Here is a 17,355-nt window from a genome sequence, read left to right on the forward strand (position 1 = left end):
TTTGTCTGTTAGTTGCTGCATGCGTACCATTATAAAATAGGGCTTAGTTTCAACGGCCGCAGGAATGGTCTGATACTACATCCTGTAAATCTGTTGTGGAGTCTTGCAAAAATAAGATCCTTAGTAGTGGTGTGTCAAGTATTTCTGCCCCTAAACTGAATAAATAGCCTCTGATGATTTTCCTGCTAATATTCAAACGTGTGTTACGAAGCCCGGTGAAAGTCTTACGACATAACGCTACTTCGACGACCTACTCATAAATTTCGCTGCTGTTTTATTGACGCACCTTTTCGGTTGAGTTTAAAAAGCACAGTAAACCTTCTTGCAGACATTTCCCACACGAAAACTTTGTTTGTCACCAGGAATCGAATTACGGACCTCTCCGTTAATAACCAAACATGTTAACCACTGGAAAAGTCTTATTGTTTTATTTTTTTAAGTGTAAATGTTTCAAATGGCTCTAATCACTATGGGACTTACATCTTAGGTCATCAGTTCCCTAGACTCAGAAGTACTTAAACCTAACTAACCTAAGGATATCACACATACACACCCGAGGCAGGATCCGAACCTGCGAACGTAGCAGCAGCGTGATTCCGCACTGAAGGGCCTGGAACAGCTCGGCCACAGCGGACGCCTTTTAAGTGTATAATGACTGCTGAAGGAGAGATAGTTTGACGGGCCAGGAAACTGAAAATCACAAAAAATCTATCGGCATGGATTGGGACAGAAACATGCATAATAGTGACATCGCTGGAGAAGGTAGTTTTACGGTTACTGGCAGCGAATCTTGTCAGCAGCCTAGGTGAGACATACTGTACGTCCAGTTCCTATCTTTATTCGAAATGAACACGTTACTTAGTGTTCCATACAGACGTGTAGAGTGTGACACTGCTAAACCTTCAATAGTACTGGAGTGTTATGTCAATGAATTAGGAAATACACTATATCATAAAAGAAAAAAAATAAGAACGTGCAGTTGGCATAATGTCGAGAAATACATAAAAATGAAAAAGATGACCCTGCCTTTACGGGGCTTACTTTGCAATTTCAGGCCATAATACCAACATCTAAGGTGTGTTCTCTTTCATAAAAACCCAATTGAAAAAGGAATGCAATAAGTTGCAGTCCGACCCAACCACAAAGATGTTGTTGCTGTTGTTGTGTAGTTCAGAATTAAATTAAATGAAACAAAATAACATTCTTGGTCGAGTAGGTTGAAATGAGAAATATTAGTATTTAACTACAGATTATTGGTCTTTCTGTTTAAGTGCAGGGTAAACCAGAAAGAATGCCTCGTTTCACTTGGCGATTGTGAATGCGGTTGCGCGGTGAGGTAGTCAGTGACAAGCTAGCAGCATTGCAAGTGAGTGGGAAATTCAGCTATGATGGAGACGTGGAGTGTGGAAGACCTTTAAAAACTAGCTACTAAACTCCGTCCGAACAGGCCTTGGAAGGCCCGACGAACCGACCGGCCGCCATGTCATCCTCAGGCCTCATGCGTCACTGGATGCGGATATGGAGGGGCATGTGATCAACACACCGCTCTGCCGGCCGTATGTCAATTTACGAGAGCGGAGCCGCTGCTTCTCAATTAAGTGACTCCTCTGTTTGCTTCACAAGGGTTGAGAGTACCCCGCTTGTCTATAGCTCTCGGCAGTCCGGATGGGCACCCATCCGAGTTCCAGCCCAGCCCGACAACTCTTAGCTTCGGTGATCGGTCGGGAACCGGTGTAACCACCACGGCAAGGCCGTTGGTGTGGAAGACCTGTACATTGAAACAAAGTCTACAGTAGTGAGCCGACGAACTTTCCGAAGATTAAACCATTGCAGACACGTCCCAGATGGCTATATTGTACAGAGTTGGATAGTGGCGCAAGGATGGGTCTGTGCGTGACGTCAAGTCTTCTGGACGACCGTGAAATGTGAGTACAAGGGAAAACAGCGATCGCGTATGGGCGTCAGTTAACCCGATATGACGGCTGTTGACTTCTGTTTCTGGTGGAACACTAAGTCCAGAGTGTTAGATAATCGCCTCCCTATCACCCAGGTGCTGGAGGACAACATCCGTAGAGAATTCGCCGATATTCCTGTTGCTGTACTGGAGAACTCTTTGCGAACAGCTTTACGTCTCCTCTACACCAGTCTTCCGATAAAGACGTAGCTCATCTGTGTGAAAGGATCTTTTATAAACAGCATGAGACTTTAAAGACCCACTTACACGCCTGCATTTCTAAATCATGAGGACCTGTGTTAGTAAAGATTTTCCGATCCGTGGAAAAGGGTAATTCGTTCTCGATCACGCTGTACAGTTGACATGACCAAAGTTTTACGTCCCAGAAAAAAAAGATGGTTTCTTAAATTAAAAAAAAAAAGAATTCTTAGCTTACTTTAATGTAATATTATCTTAGGAGGAGGATGGAGAAATCAAGAAGCCTGAGCGTCTAGTAACTATCATAGTTGCGACATTGTAATGCTATTTACTGCTTGATTTTTTGTAGTTTAAGCACATTTAAGATTGATCACGGAAAAAACCGTCCGTAATTGATTATTAATAAACAGCTGAAAATACTCAGCTTAGTCGATTTTTGTTTAATACTAGCATAGGGCCCGCTCGCTCGCGTAGACTATATGGGCTGCACAAATTCTTTTTAATTGTTTTTATTTGACTGAATTTTTATGTTGTTCACAAACTGCAACACCTTCTAAGTTTTTCACACTAATTAAGGCCATTTAAGAGTGGTCTTTCCCGAATGTACTTCTGGCCACCGAGCGATTCTAATAGCTAGAGTCCTAAGTTTTTGTTAATCTTGAATTTCGAATTCTTATGGAGATGCTACCAAAGCAACTTTCTTTCCCTAAAAAATATTTCTTTGCATGTAACCGAGCAGTAAAATGCCAATTTTCACTGATTTCCCTTTAAAATGTTTTTAGTGTAGCGAAATATTTTCTTAAAAATTTCATCCTCTATTACACAGCCGGTGGCCGAGCGGTTGTAGGTGCTTCGGTCCGGAACCGCGCGACTGCTACGGTCGCAGGTTCGAATCCTGTGTCGGGCACGGATGTGTGTGATGTCCTTAAGTTAGTTAGGTTTAAGCAGTTCTAAGTTCTTGGGGACAGATGACCTCAGATGTTAAGTGCCATAGAGCTCAGAGCCATTTGAACCATTTGAATCTATTGCACACCCTTAGGGGTTGAATTTCCAGAAACACTGAAACACGTATTTTTTTTAGTTTCTAACCGAGATGTCAGATACCAACTGTCGTGGATGTAAATAATTATTTATTTCCAAAAAAACCTTCACCCGCTATTTTACTCCTCTAGTAATAGAATTTCCAAAACTGCTAAAACACGAATTTTTTATTTTATAATTGAGACATCAAATACCAGTTTTCATAGTTATGTCTTCAAAATTCCCTTAATAGCTACACACTTTCAAAAAGCTTTTCATCCCCTGAACCTTCCCCTTAGGAGTGGAATTTTGCACAGTCCCTTCTTAAACGATGTCTATGCACCCTCTCCATGGTGGTTTTGGGATGCGTAAGTGAATCAGTCTGACCCTGTTTTACTCCCTTAGGGGAAGAATTTCAAAAAACAGTGAAACACCAATTTTGTCATGTCTAATCTAGAAGCCAAATGCAAATGTTCAAGGCTTTAACTTTAAGAAAGCTTTCGAAATGAAATATTTTCGTAAAACGTTTCACCTCCTATTTCATCGCATTAAGGATTCAATTTCAAAAACACTGACATAGGTTTTTTTATTTTAATTTTTTTTTGTAACTTGTAACCGAGAAGTCAAATTACAATGCTCATTGATGTAGCTTTAAAAATAATTTAGTAGTACTCTAGTAATATGGTTTCACCCACTATTTCACCACCATAGGGTTAAATTTTCCGAGAAACCAAAACTAATTTTCGTAGGTGTAGCTTCAAAATAGCCTTAATAGCGACATTTTTTAAAGAAAAGCTTCATCCCATATTTCACACCATTAAGGCGGAAATTTCGAAAAATTTGTTCATAAACGACACTTAGAGTATAAGATCCACACCATCTTTAAATTTCAAATTTCTGTCCTTATTGGTATGTGCTTTGCGAAGATGAGTCTAGTCAGTCAGTTAGTCAGTCAGTCAGGACGTTGCGTTCTGGGTAGTGAGAGATAGGTGGTCCGGCAAAATATTGGACTAAATGTGTCGCTGAGTCCGGATTTTCCATTTCGGTACCTGGCAGCCATACACGGAATGGTACTGGAAGGCTGAGTGCTGCTATCTCGGTCACATGCCCGATGACATCAGCTGGCGGTTCCCGGAATGGCCGAGCATTTAACTGCGCGCTCGCCTTGACGACTGCTTGCCGGCCGGGTCGAGCGCCCAATCCACTTGTACGAAGACTTATAGCGCAAAAACAGTAAACAGCGGGACGAGTCGCCATCCCGCTGAACCGGGATATCGGCCGCTGAGGCGCATGCCTTGTGTGCGTGCCGTCTTCCAGCGTGCTTTTAGCGGAGTGTGACGTAAGGGCTACCACTGCTGCGGCGGATGCACGATTCGCGGCACTTACTTACACAGGCCAGGCGCCACTCGAACGCAGTCGGTCGCCGGACGCGTGGGCCAACGCACGTGGTACCGACGTATAGTGTTTCCGCGAACCCCTTCAGCAGATTTTCGAAGAGGTTAGTGATTAGAAACAATGTGCGAAGCAACATTGTAAGAAGTAGTTTTGAACACGGTATTGGTAAAGCGTCAACTTGATGTTCTGCTTTTCGTGACACTATGTGCACGATTTCGGCAAATTCTAGTGAAGTGTTTTGTACCAAAATCTTCAAATCGTTGCTATTGAATCAGAATACCTTAGATTCTAAATCGTCATCACCTCAGTTAATAGCATCTCCATATTACAATACCAGTCCTACGGCCGGCCGAAGTGGCCGTGCGGTTAAAGGCGCTGTAGTCTGGAACCGCAAGACCGCTACGGTCGCAGGTTCGAATCCTGCCTCGGGCATGGATGTTTGTGATGTCCTTAGGTTAGTTAGGTTTAACTAGTTCTAAGTTCTAGGGGACTAATGACCTCAGCAGTTGACTCCCGTAGTGCTCAGAGCCATTTGAACCAGTCCTACCTTGATCTCTCCAGAACAGTTCACAGACTTAGTTAAGGTAGTTGTCGGAAACGTTAGGAGCTGTGGAGCTTCTCATAACATAGTTAGCAACAATGTTTATCTTGTCACTAAAAACAGAAGGACCATTTTCGAGCCACAAGCGTTGATTGCAAATTCTCCAGGCGAATTCAGTGCAAGTTGTTTACACAAACGCCCTTCAACCACTTCAGTAGCTTCCGAACAACATACACGGATGATAATAACAAAGTGTATATTTACTAAGATGGTATCTGTTCTTTCGGACATGTCCGAACTCTTACGGGAATCGGCAACGCGCCGCGAGTAATGAGTATAATGGGCGGGGGCACTACGAATGTAGTGCGGGACAATACGTTGAGAATGTAGGTTTCGCGGGAGGCGTGCCAGAGATAAATCCCTGCAGTCACGCTATCCTCTGTGTCCTCGGTGGCTCAGATGGATAGAGCGTCTGCCATGTAAGCAGGAGATCCCGGGTTCGAGTCCCTGTCGGAGCACACATCTTCATCTGTCCCCGTTGACATGTCAACGCCTGTAAGGAGCTAAGGGTGTTCATTTCATTGTAATAACAAAGTGATTAACTCAGGAAAGCGCAGTCCAGCCTCGAAGGGGGCGATGTTGTTGGTTCGTCGGTGCGCGCAAGCGCAACGGGGCTGTAGCAACAACAGCTATGCGGTTCCATACTGGACTACCTTCTCACGCCTCCTTTTCATGTACGGTACGGAGTTCGCTGTACAGAATCGTAATATCCTTGTGGCTTAACAAAAGCACTCCAGTGTATAAAATGATACCGTGTTCCTATTGTACTGAAGAGCCGCGGAAACTAGGACGCATGCCTAATATCGTGTAGGGCCCCTGCGGGCATGCAGAAATGCCGCAACACGACGTGACATGGACTCGGCTAAAGTCTGAAGCAGTGCTGGAGGGAATTGGCACCAGGAATCCCACAGGCCTGCCCATAAAACCATAGGAGTACGAGGGGGTGGAGATCTCTTCTGAACAGCACGTTGCAGGGCTTCCCAGATGTGGTCAATATTGTTGATGTCTGGCGAGTTTGGTGGCCAGGGGAAGTGTTTAAACTCAGAAGAGAGTTCCTGGAGGCACTCTGTAGCATTTCTGGACGTGCGAGGTGTCGCATTGTCCTGCTGGAATTGCCCAAGTCTGCCGGAATGCGCAATGGACATGAATGTAAAGCATGGTGAACGGACGGGATGCTTACGTACGTGTCGCCTATCAGAGTCGTATCTAGACGTGTCATGGGTCCCATATCTCTTCAACTGCACGTTCCCCACACCATTACAGAGCCTCCATCGTCTTGAGCAGCCCCTGCCGACATGCAGGGTCTAGGCTTCATGGATTCATGAGGTTGTCTCCATACCCGTACACGTCCATCTACTCGATACAATTTGAAACGAGGCTCGTCCGACCAGGCAAAATGTTTCCTGTCATCAACAGTCCAATTTCGGTGTTGACCGTCCAAGGCGAGGCGTAAAGCTTTGTGTCTTGCAGTCATCAATGGTACAGTAGTGGGTCTTCGGTCGGAAAGCATACATCGATGATGTTTCTGCGTATAGTTCGCACGCTGACACTTGTTGATGGCCCAGCATGGAAAAAACAGCAATTTGCGAAAGAGTTGCACTTCTGTCACATTGAACGATTCTCTTCAGTGGTTATTGGTCCCGTTCTTGCAGGATCTTTTTCCAGCCGCGCCAATGTCGCAGATTTGATGTTTTACCGGATTCCTGACATTAATTGCACACTCGTGAAACAGTCGTACTTGAAAATCCCCACTTGATCGCTAGGTCGGTGATTCTGTGTCCCATCGCTCGTGCGCCGACTATAATACCACGTTCAAACTCACTTGCATCTTGATAACCTGCCATTGTAGCAGCAGTAACACATCTAACAACTGCGCCAGGCCCTTGGTGTCTTATACAGGCGTCGCAGACCACAGCGCCGTTTTCTGGCTGTTTGCATCTCTCTGTATTTGAATACGCATGCCTATATCTGTTTCTTTGGCGCTTCAGTGGATTTGTATATCGCAACAAAAGCAACAGCTAGCGCACTGTCGTTTACAATAATAAGGACTAATGACGTTCAGTTGTCGTATTCGTTACGATAGGGATGCTACAATATATCTGAATCGTTCATGTAAATACAATGTCAAACAATATTAAAATAGTACAACTGCTTAAATAATTACCAATCACTGTAATGGGCATTTAGAGTGTCATATTTGTACAGAGGAGTATTCCTTAATGATTGGATGAGGGTTATTGTGCAAGTGCAATACACTCCATTCAGTCGAAATTATGAAACATAAACACAAAAATAAAGACGAATTATGGCAAAGGGTACATGCCTGTTCTAAACCACTGTCATCCTCGACGTTACCATTATGGGCTTTGGTCCGCGGAAGAGTCACTGGAATTGTCCAAATACGCTCATGCTCATAAATTTTGGATATTGATGATACATGGTGAAACAACGCTCTGGTGGGCGGTTTGCGGGTTTAAACCACCTCGGGGTATGACTATGCGGTGCATTTGACCTGCGTTCGTCTCACAGTGGCGCTGGCGGCAGTCCGCATATGCAGAGGTGTGTTGGTGCATGTCAGAGTACGGTGCAGCGAGAAGTGTGCAGACGTTTTCAGACATGATAATGGAGACTGTGTATTGAAAATGGCTCAAACAACACATATTGATGACGTTATGAGGGGTAGAATACTAGGGCGAATGGAGGCTGGACTAAGAAAGCAGGTCGTAGCACGGGCTCTCCGTGTGCCAAAAAGCGTGATCTCAAGATTCAGGATTATGGCAACGATTCCAGCAGCCAGGAAACGTGTCCAGGCGCTACATTACGGGACGTCCACAGTGTACAACACTACAAGAAGACCGATATTTCACCATCAGTGCCCGCAGACGGCCACGGAGTACTGCGGGTAGCCTCGCTTGGGACCTAACCGCAGCCACTGGAACAATTGTCTCCAGACACACCGTCTACAGACGACTGAACAGACATGATTCATTCGGCTGGAGACCCGCAAGGTGCATTCCACTGACCCCTAGTCACAGAAGAGCCCGTAAAGCTTGGTGTCAAGAACACAGTACATGGTCATTGGAACAGTGGTCCTAGGTTATGTTCACGGGCGAGTCCAGGTATAGTCTCAACAGTGATTCTCACCGGGTTTTCATCTGGCGTGAACTAGGAATCAGATACCAACCCATTAACGTCATTGCAAGGGAACTGTATGGAGGTCGTGGTTTGATGGTGTGGAGTGGGATTATGATTGGCGCACTACACCCCTGTATGTCTTTGACAGACGAACTGTAACAGGTCACGTGTATTGGGGCGTCATTTTGCACCAGTGTGTCCGCCTTCTCAGGGGTGCATTGGGTTCCACCTTACTTCTGATGGATGATAACGCACGGCCCCACCGAGCTGCCATCGTGGAGGAGTTCCTTGAAACAGAAGATACTAGGCGAATAGTGGCCTGCCTGTTCTCCAGACCTAAACCCCATCGAGCACGTCTGGGATGCTCTCGGTCGACGTATCGCTGCAAGTCTTCATTCCCCTACAACACTTCAGGAGCTCCGACAGGCACTGGTGCAAGAATGGGAGCAGCTGCTCGACCACCTCATCCGCAGTATGCCAACCCGTTGTGCGGCCTGTATACGTGTGTATGGTGATCATATCCCATATTGATGTCGGGATACATGCGCAGAAAACAATGGTGTTTTGTAGCACATGTGTTTCGGGGCGGTTTCCTCAACTTAATCACCAATACCGTGGTCTTACAGATCAGTGTTGTGAGTGTTCTCTATGTGACTACGCTATTGGCGCCATTTTTCTGTAGTGCCACGTTGTGTGGCATCACATTCTGCAATTATCCTTAATTTATGAGCGTGAGTGTATATAATTATATTATCAGTATTACTTTCTACACTTACTTTACTTTTCTGTGCTTCTTTAACGACCGTTTCTGTGTGGCGTATAACGCTACTCGCGTTCTCTGGCGTTATTTGTACTATTGCTTCATGTAACAGTTTGATAACTGAATGCTATGGTTCATTATCCATTACAATGATAGACAGCCGATTTATATTTTCCATTAATTGTTCCTTGAACCGCTTCAGAAAACTGTCGTGGTTCTCGTTCATTTCCCCCTCGTGGTCGCTTATTGCCTTCGGTATCTGAACAAGGAGGAACTTAGGAACTAAACCGGACAGTATGCAAGACAATAATTCAAACGCCCTTATCCAAAGGAACAGCAGAACTTCCACTTGTGCTATAATTTCCAGTCCTTTGTGATGGAATGACCGGTGTTGATCCAGGTCTCGTTGAGCAACAGAATGTTTTCAAACGGCACATTAATGATACCTCTTAAAAACTAACAATATCACGCTACGATGTCACCTCTCTTCATCACAATTTCCCGTGTATTAATTTTTTGCACCTAAATCAGGGCTCTCACAACCATTAACAAAGGAGTCTTGCTGCCACTAAATAACTCTGCATAGCGAAGAGTAACGCACAGCTTATTTTTATAGATGGATTTTCTTTTCTCTTGTAATATCCATATTTGTGGTGACGAACAGCAACAGGAAAAGGGTCCAGTTTTTTTTACTTGTGGTTCTGTCCTTCTACCTTCCCGAGTGTCCGTAGTTAGAATGAACCACGCTCTTTCCCTTCTGCACAGTATATCTCCTTACAAACTTTGTCGACAGTGTCCTTATGCATCTTCAACGCTTATCCAGTTCTTTCGACTACATTTGTGAGAGTCAATAGATTCACAGTGTATCTCACTCATTCTCGAAATACTCCCACACGGCGCATTCATACTCATGTGTCTCGCCACGCAAAACGTGAGCAAATCACAGAATTTTCCGTTAAGAAATCACATTTTTCCGCTGCAGCCTTCAAGCATTCTGTAGCTCAAAATAAGCTCGCCGCCCAGAGGAAATAAGCACACAGAGAAACGGATCACAACTGTTTACGGTACCGGCCGCGTGTGTTGTCTACAACTGGACACTGTAGCCGTTACCTGCAGTAGCAGAGACATTTGACAACGGTGAACGGAATATGAAGTGCGGCCAAGCGAGTTTTCTCATTGGCTGTTGCTATGGTAGTAGCCGTGTAAACAGCTAGACATCAATCACGTTGTTATTCTGATTCGGATATAGTAGTAGGTGAATAGATTAACTGCAGCCTTCATGACGCACGTCTGTATAAATTTTCGATAACGTACATTTTAATTTCCCACGGTAAGGTAGACGTTGTAATATTTCATTGAAGTTGCTCATGTGATAAGGGCAGCAGGGAAACAGACCTTCATTTCACTTTGACATGTTGGGGCTATTGCACCGTTTTTCACAACAAATCTGGGATTTTCAACTCTTTTATAACAATTTCTAGGCTTATATCTCGCTAAAATCTCGAGTTGTCGACGATCCCCACCATCACCTACGTCGGGAATGACGAACTGTCATAGCTGTTGTAGCGGTAATCGTTTGTAGTAGGTAGATCACTTATGATTGATAGCTATCTAGCGTTGTCTCACACTACCAGAAGTAGTGACCGTATCGCCATTGATGATGCTAGCCGTGGAAGTAGAAGGGGGACTGTCATTACGTCACAAATATAAGGACGACATCCACCATGTTACGTATTCCAACCATTGGCTAATGGTGCAAGTCTTGACACAAAAAATGCCAGCTTATGTCATTTACTTGTGTGGCAATCATTCTGATTATCGTATACACTTAAAGATAAAGGAATGACGTTTCATTAACAAGTGGCCTCGTTCAAACGATGTTTATTTTTATATGCATGAATTTTTGTAGCGATATTTACTTTTAACATACTGGTATTGTTTCCGTCATTTGACTTCAGGTTTCCCATCAGCGCAACTCGAGAATCTCTCTGGGTAAACACTGCGAGAAGGAATGGCTGGAAACCGACTAAATATAGCAAAATGTAAGGGGCCAGCAAGAAGTTTCCCTTCGAAGGCCATACAGTCCGGAATCGATATGCCAGTTGTCATTAGCACTGAGGCAATCATACCAATGACACACCAGGTTGAAGGTACCCATTTGGTAAAACATCGTGTCCTGTTGCGTGAAGGAGCCCGTAACTATCTGCTGTACATACTCGTCCAACAGAAATCATCGACCCTTAAGGCCCTTCTATATGGGAGCAGAGGCATGATAATCGCGTGGAGAGAGATCGGGATTTTAGGACGGACGCTCGAGCGTCACCGACTTTAGTTGCCCTTAATGGATGAGGCTGGACTTCGACATCGACCGGTTTCTTGTGTCGAAACGCGCCCAGCACGAAACTCGGCGCACCATTCCATTCCCTTTCCGACAGACATGTTGCCTCACACAAATTCTTCGTTCTCCGACGGACGTCTACCGGTGTTTGTCGTCGGCATCCTAGAAAAGAATAACAGAGCGTTGATCCTGTTTGGACGCATTTCGTAGTAATGTCGCCATTAGTCACGTTTCCACATTCACCACATGCAAGTCGTTAAGACGTGAATGCCACACCAGTAGTTTGCTTACATATCGGTGCTTATATAACCACATCGGACGTAGCAAATAGACTGCAGCAACGCCCACAAACCTTTTACTCACACATTATATGTTCTCAGCATTTCCAAAAGAGAAAATGCACCGAACATGGTTCGGCAGTCCGTATTAAAAAAATTACTGTATTACGAAAGAAGTCTTTTCATATCACGTACTTCAGTCCTTTGTTGTTTGAAATGTATGAAGAAATCATGTTACGTTAGCGACACGAAATGCGTTGTATTACTGGATCAAATAAGCACTTAAGGCAAAAAAGGGGAAAAACACGCCGGCCGAAGTGGCCGTGCGGTTAAAGGCGCTGCAGTCTGGAACCGCAAGACCGCTACGGTCGCAGGTTCGAATCCTGCCTCGGGCATGGATGTTTGTGATGTCCTTAGGTTAGTTAGGTTTAACTAGTTCTAAGTTCTAGGGGACTAATGACCTCAGCAGTTGAGTCCCATAGTGCTCAGAGCCATTTGAACCATTTTTTTGGGAAAAACACCTGAAAATGCCTTCCTAACACTGTATTATGCATGGAAGCACTGTAACATTTTCTGTTTAAAAGTGTTGCCCGCACGCTACAGAAATTACGAAGAAGAAGCAATCGTCTGTCATTGTTTTGGGGCATCTAACATGGCGTCACCCACTTCAAAACAACGTATAACGTAAATGTGTAGCGCCACCTCCCCTTATCGTAACTCAGTGGTGCAATCGCTTTTGTGAGAACGCAAACAGTTCAGTACATTTCTCTGCATCTTTTCAGCATCCAGAGTTCACTTGTACTTGCCACTACGATTATGTTGCCGCTGTGCCTGTTGGAGCTATTCACACACGTTTTAATCTCTACTGCTTCTCTAACTACGGCATAATTGCATATGCAGGACAATGTTTCTGTTTCATTTAATATTATTCTTTATCCACCCAAGGAAGTCATGCCGAGAAACTTCGATCTGATGCTTCACTTCTTCCAACAAGATGGTCAAAATAAATTAAAAAATTTAAAGACGAAGGTTTATATACAATGTCAGCTAAATGAATAGTGACAACTATAGTCTCTTGACTTCCACAAGGCGTTGATACAGTTCCCCACAGTCGTTGAATGAACAAAGTAAGAACACATGGACTATCAGACCAATTGTGTGATTGGATTGAAGAGTTCCTAGATAACAGAACGCAGCATGTCATTCTCAATGGAGAGAAGACTTCCGAAGTAAGAGTGATTTCAGGTGTGCTGCAGGGCAGTGTCGTAGGACCGTTGCTATTCACACATATATAAATGACCTTGTGGATAACATCGGAAGTTCAGTGATGCTTTTTGCGGATGATGCTGTTGTATATCGAGAGGTTATAACAATGGAAAATTGTACTGAAATGCAGGGGGATCTGCAACGAATTGACGCATGGTGCAGGGAATGGCAACTGAATCACAATGTAGATAAGTGTAATGTGCTGCGAATACATAGAAAGAAATATTATTTATCATTTAGCTACAATATAGCAGGTCAGCAACTGGAAGCAGTTAATTTCATAAATTATCTGGGAGTAGGCATTAGGAGTGATTTAAAATGGAATGACGATAGAAAATTAACTGTCGGTAAAGCAGATGCCATACTGAGATTCATTGGAAGAATCCTAAGGGAATGCAGTCCTAAACCAAAGAAAGTAGGTTACAGTACGCTTGTTCGCCCACTACTTGAATACTGCTCACTGGTGTGGGATCCGTACCAGATAGGGTGGACAGAAGAGAGAGAGAAGATCCAACGGAGAGCAGCGCACTTCGTTACAGGAACGTTTAGTAATCGCGAAAGCGTTACGGGGATGATAAACTCCAGTGGGAGACTCTGCAGGAGAGATGCTCAGTAGCTCGGTACGGGCTTTTGTTGAAGATTCGAGAACATACCTTCACCGAGGTGTCTAGCAGTATATTGCTCCATCCTATGTATATCTCGCGAAGAGACCATTAGGATAAAATCAGAGAGATTAGAGCCCACACTGGGGTATACCGACAATCTTTCGTTCCACGTATAATACGAGACTCGAACAGAAGGGAGAACCGATAGAGATACTTAAAAGTACCCTCCGCCACGCACCAACCGTTGGCTTGCAGAGTATGGATGTAGATATAGATATAGATGTACAGTGATTGGGAAATAAGTACATAGATGAGATAAACTACGATGTAAACCGAAAAAAGTGGTAATACTATTAATTGCTGCACTACTACTACTGGCAACTCTGCTACTACTGCTACTACTATTACTACTACTGCTGCCACCACTATTCCCAATAGTAATGATTTTTGAAAGAAGCGGACAGGAAGAAAGGGCCACAAGAATAAGAGGTATAAGTTATGATGAACGAAAAAAAGAATGTCTGTAAATTACGGACAAAGAAACCAAATAGCGTTTATTTTGTTTTGTTTTGTTTTATTGGCCTTCGAGTTTTCCCCATACAGCCATTCACGTGAGTAAGTCATAATGACAACACGTATGGGTACCAAAACTTGAAATAAGATACTGAGATTGCATAAAAGTTGTTTAGTTCACGTCAGGTAGTACACATTTCTGTAATCGCTTCCGACAGAATGGAGCAAGTTTTTTATACAGGTTGAGTCACTAACTATTGCCACCAAGAATAACTCCGAAAGTATGATAGTAGGTGAAAAGTTTGCGGGACAAATGTTGCATTGGAAAGTAGGGGCCGTAACATGACTTTGGTTTTTTGTTTCTAGGTGGGATCGCTTCAGAGATATGAAGGTCAATTTTGGTTTCTTAAATGGGATGCTATAGTTTGGAACTTATTTTCTGATAGCGGCTATCGAGACGAATCCAATGATGTGTAACAGTAAGGCCTGTGAAGGTCAACGATGACTGGGTGTTGTGTGATGTCCTTAGGTTAGTTAGGTTTAAGTAGTTCTAAGTTCTAGGGGACTGATGACCATAGATGTTAAGTCCCATAGTGCTCAGAGCCATTTGAAGGTCAACGAAGGCCACAAAGGTGGCATGAACGTCCATTTACATAAGGTGTTCGAAGTGATGACGGTTGGTATAAATGCAGTGCTGCAATCTTTTATCATGCATTGAGTGGCATTCCATATTACTTCTGCACTTATCGACGCAAATGCTCTGATAATTCTCTTGTATATCGTGCAAACAGTAAATATTTGCCTAATACGGTGTATCCATCTAACGTGCCATTAGCATGTAAACACCATTCGACAGTTTGGCAGTACAACACTAACAGGAACGGTAGGACTAGTATCGTCGAATCAAGCAAGTGTAAAGGATATATTCATTCGAAGCACAAGTCGATATGCTTCTCATTTACGGAGAACGCTAACGAAATTTACTGGAGGTAGAGACTTAAACGCTGAAAGATATCCTCAACGTACTCATCCTACACGTCGTTCATTTAAATATGTTTATGATAAACTGGGAACAACTGGAACTTTAACGCATCGGAAACATATCCGGCAAAAGAAAGTTACTAACGAGGAAAAGGGAATTGGTACCTTGTGTTAGTTGGTGTCATATCCCAAGGGAATCTGGAATGAGCCAGAGTAGTGTTGTTCGTGTTCTGCATCGCCGTAAATATCATCCTTACCATATCAGCCTCCACCAAGAATTAACTGGTACGGATTGTATGCGTCGTACTGAATTCAGCCGATGGGCTCAACTTCAGATTCAGAGGGATGACACATTGACACATTTATTAATTTGATTTTATTTACTGACGAGGCTATGTTCACGAACCATGGAAATGTTAATTTGCATACCATGCATTATTGGGCAACAATCCATGTTGGCTGCGGCATGTTGCTCACCAAAAACCGTGGTCGGTAAATATATGGTGTGGGATTCTGTAGGACATAATAATAGGCCCCTATTCATCGAAGGAAACCTAACTGGTAGAAATTACACCACATTACTGCAAGAAACATTAGGTCTGCTATTGGAAGAAGTACCTTTAGCAACAAGAAACAGAATGTGATATCAACACGATGGGTGTCCGGCACATTTTCCGCTGATGGCTGGAAATAAGTTGCAGAGACAATTCCCAAATCGTTGGATTGGACGTTGAGGAGATGTGTCGTAGCCGGCTCGTTCGCCGTACTGGACACCTCTGGATTTTCTCTTGTGGGGATTCGTAAAAGACATTGTTTATAAAGACGTTCCAACTACACCTGAAGGTATGCGAGAGAGAATTGTCAGAGCATATGCTTCGATAAGTGCGGGAGTGATAAGGAATACCACTCAGTCCACCATAAGAAGAAAGCAGCCTTCTGTAAATGGACGTTAATGTCACTTTTTTGACGTTCTTTAACCTTCAAAGACCTTACTGTTACACATCATTGGATTCGACTCGATAGACGCAATCAGAAAATAAGTACCAAACTTCAGCATCCCATTTTAAAAAAACAAAATCGACCTTCATATTTCTGAAGCGACTCCACCTACCAACAAATAACCAACGTCACATTATGGTCCCCGTTGTCCCATGAAACTAGTCCCGCTAATATTTCAGCTCCTATCATACTTTCGGAGTTGTCCTTGGTGTCAATAGTTAGTGACTACTGCGATGTCTGTGGTTGCCAGTAATGTTGGCACCGATCCTCGTAACTTTTTTTTTGCAATTTTGATGTGAGATCCTACCGGCTGACGCGTGCAAATGGTATCTACATTGTAACTTTCACTTCGCCGCCGTCATCAAGGTGGATGATATCGTGCGTATACCGTGTAGGTGCTGTGCTGATCGACAGTGATTGAACTTCAACTGCGTTGTGGTAAATTTTAGCGAACGCTAAAGTCGATAGTACCAACGCTGTACTGGTGTTACCTGGTCATAGTGTTTCCCTTGATTTGCTTGGGAAGCTTGTCATTCTTTGGACCACTCAGTCAGATTCATCTTCCTGTAAGTCGACAACAGATCCTCAACTAGAGTGAATGTATAGTCTCTTGAGGTCATTGCTTACTTAGAGTGTCAATGGCCTCAGTGCCCAGTACGTTGTTGTACTCTTTAATCCAATACATGGAGATTCTGTGGCCATTATTTTGCAGTTAATTTACGTATGCTGTCATATCGTCGGCTAACGGGTAGCTTTTATGCCCACGATAGACATACTTAAGGAGAGTGAGTGCTGGATTAGAGATCGAGAAGATAACAAAGTTTTCCTTCGAAATCTTATAGCAGTACTTAAGGATTTCACAGATGGCCGTAAGCTCTTCCGTAATTTTAGTTTTTTTCCCTTGGCTGCTTTTGCTTGAATCACGCTCGCGCTTAGGTATTCCTCCTGGTTATTTGAGGAGTCTGTGTGGATTATCCTCGTCTGTGGAATTTTTGGCTCGCAGCTCGCACAAAGCGTGACTTGAAATAGTTGACGAAGATGGCAGACTAAATCTCACGTCAACTTCAACGAAAATACATACGTAACATTGATCGAAAACAAGTAGTCGCCGGACGGAGATGGGTACTCGAAAGTCTGGTGCTGCCTCCATAAATTGCAGCCTAATTCTCACAGGATCAATAATTAAACATGTAACATACAGTACACCGAAGAGCCAAAGAAACTGCTACACCTGCCTAATACCGTGTAGGGCCCCAGCGAGCTCTCAGAATTGTTGCACAACGACTTGGCATGGACTCGACTGATGCCTGAG

At 43.7% G+C, this 17,355-nt stretch overlaps 1 protein-coding gene across 1 annotated transcript in view; it reads left to right on the forward strand.

Moving 5' to 3' along the window:
* The first annotated feature begins 4,572 nt into the window (after positions 1 to 4,572).
* LOC124619988 (leucine-rich repeat-containing protein 24) overlaps positions 4,573 to 17,355 on the forward strand; it is a 67,546-nt gene continuing 54,763 nt past the window's right edge. The window contains exon 1 of the mRNA XM_047146652.1: positions 4,573 to 4,670. The gene's annotated coding sequence lies outside the window, so the exon portion shown is untranslated. The remainder of the gene's footprint in view (positions 4,671 to 17,355) is intronic.

Source organism: Schistocerca americana, chromosome 6 (genome assembly GCF_021461395.2).
Source record: "Schistocerca americana isolate TAMUIC-IGC-003095 chromosome 6, iqSchAmer2.1, whole genome shotgun sequence".
Lineage (NCBI taxonomy): Eukaryota > Metazoa > Arthropoda > Insecta > Orthoptera > Acrididae > Schistocerca > Schistocerca americana.